Here is a 2671-nt window from a genome sequence, read left to right on the forward strand (position 1 = left end):
GAAATCCTTGCAGATCTTGGCTGAAAGCAAAGAATACCAGAAAGATGTTTGTGTTTTATCAACTATCTGAAAGCATTCCACTGTGTAGATCATAACAAAATATGGATAACAATTGTGAAGAATGGGAATTTGAAAACACTTAATTGTGCTCATGAGGAACCCATACATACACCAGGAGGCTGTTGTTCAAACAGAACAAGGGGATATGGCATGGTTTAAAATCAGGAAGGGTGTGTATCAGGGTTGTGTCTTTTCAAAGCACTTATTAAATCTGTATGCTGAGCAAATAATATGAAAAGCTGGACTATATGAAGAAGAACATCAGGATCGGAGGAAGACTCATTAACAACCTCTGATATGCAGATGACACCATCTTGCTTGCTGACAGTGAAGATGACTTGAAGTGGTTACTGGTGAAGATTAAAGACTACAGTCTGCAGTATGGATTATACCTCAACATAAGGGAAACAAAAATGCTCACAACTGGACCACTAAGCAGCATCATTGTAAGTGGAAAAAACATTCATGCCATCAAAGATTTCATATTACTTGGTTCTACAATCAACACCAATGCAAGCAGTAGTCAAGAAATCAGAATTGTATTGCTCTAGGCAAATCTGCTACAAAAGACTGCTGCAAAAGTGTTGAGGAGCAAAGATGTCTCTTTGAAGACTAAGGTGCACCTAACCCAAGTCATGGTTATTTTCAATTACCTCCTATGCATGTGAAAGTTGGACAATAAATAAGGAAGATCAAAGAACAGTTGATGCTTTTGAATTGTGGTGTTGGCAAAGAATATTGAAAGTACCATGGACTGCCAGAAGAATGAACAAATCTGTCCTGGAAGAAGTTCAGCCAGAATGCTGCTTGGAAGCTAGAATGGTCAGACTTTATGTCACTTACCTTGGTCATGTTGTCAGAAGGGACCATACCTTGTAGAAGGATATCATGTTTGGTAAAGTGGAGGGTCAGTGAAAAAGGAGAAAACCCTCAATGAGATGGATTGACATAGTGGCTACAAAAATGGGCTCAGATATAGGAAGGATTGTGAGGACTGTGCATGACTGGGGAGTGCTTCTTCCATTGCACTATGAGTTGTATCACTATGAGTTGGAGCTGGACAGTGCCTAACAACAATTGCTTACTGAATTTTACTAAGACAGGTCCATACAGCCTGAAGATGGCAACAATGAAAACCATTGCCAAGCCTCTCTTTATAAATTTTCTTATAATGAAATAAATAGACTTCCTACTGGTTATACCTTATCCTTGATCATCAAAAAAAAAAATTATTTTCCTATGATTAAAATGACTATAAATTGTCATTTAAAAACAAAGACTGGTTTATTACTAATTATTATTTAGAACTTTCAGAGAAGGATAGAGGGTGTGTAGTTTAATAACTATATAAATGGATAAATTCCTAATCATCACTTCTCATCTCTTCTAGCTTCTATAACTTTCTATGTTTTCTTAAGCCATTCTTCCAGACCCTCTGCATATATTAGCTAATTCCATTCTCTTAAAAATGTACCTTCTTCAGGTTGAAGGGGAAGTCTTATGAGATTTTTTTTTTAAATAAATATAACAACTTTATAGGGCTTAAGCTTCTAGAAATCTGTAGAGCTCAGTTCTTCTGAGAATAATGTAGTTTCACCTTTATTTTGAGATCGGCTGATCTACCCTACTAGATGATACCAGTAAATACTAGATTTTTTGTTTCCAATTTATGGACATATATCACAAGCAGTTTTATTAAAGTCTCTTGTGAAATTTTTCTCTGTGGTACCTACTGCCATAATAACTAAATAAAGTAATGCATAAAAATATATATAAAGGAGTGAAGAATTGAGGACTAATTATATCAAAGAATTTGGATGTCAACTAGAAGTAAACCTAAACTGATTATTGCATTACAAGATGACTGATAAAAATTATTTATTGAAGGCCATCCATTAGTTCAATCAACTTAATGGAAAATGTAATATGTGCAAAAAGTTGTAAGGCATGAGAGATGAGTGTGAAGGAACATGGAAGAAACACGTTTCAGTTATCTAACACTGCATAACACACCACTCCAAATTTCTGTGGTTTTAAACAATGGCATTTATGTGCTCCTTCTCCTAGAATTTTCATAAGGTTTGATAGGATAGCTCATCTTTGCCCCATGTGACATGAGCTGGGACAGCTCAACTAGAACTGGAAGATCCACTTCCAATATGGTCACCTCATGGCTAGCAAGTTGGTGCTGTCTGTCTTCTGAGTGATCAGTTGGGACTTACGGTGAGAGTCTTAGTTCATCTTCATGTAGCCTCACCTCATAGTTAGGTTGGGCTTCCAACTGAATGTTGACCGTGTTCTGACAAGAAACATTCCAGGGCTTGGTGTTCCAAAAGGGTAAGTGTCAACATGCAAGTGTTTATCAAGACACTGCTTGCTTCATACTTGCTAACATCCCATGGCACAGTGACTACTATCACATGGCCAAGTGCAGCATTACTGTAGAAGAAGAACATGTAAGGAGGTGCATGGTTCATTGGAGGGCAAAGTAAAATCTACCACAGAAGAGTGGCTAGAAAGTTGTAACACAAAGAACACATCATTTTCTGCCCCCTAGCTCAGAGAGAAGAAACATTTTGAATTCTGGTAATGTTTTCCTGGAGGCCTTGGG

Source organism: Orycteropus afer, unplaced genomic scaffold (assembly GCF_000298275.1).
Source record: "Orycteropus afer afer isolate SDZICR_OR568_19922 unplaced genomic scaffold, OryAfe1.0 scaffold00215, whole genome shotgun sequence".
NCBI lineage: Eukaryota > Metazoa > Chordata > Mammalia > Tubulidentata > Orycteropodidae > Orycteropus > Orycteropus afer.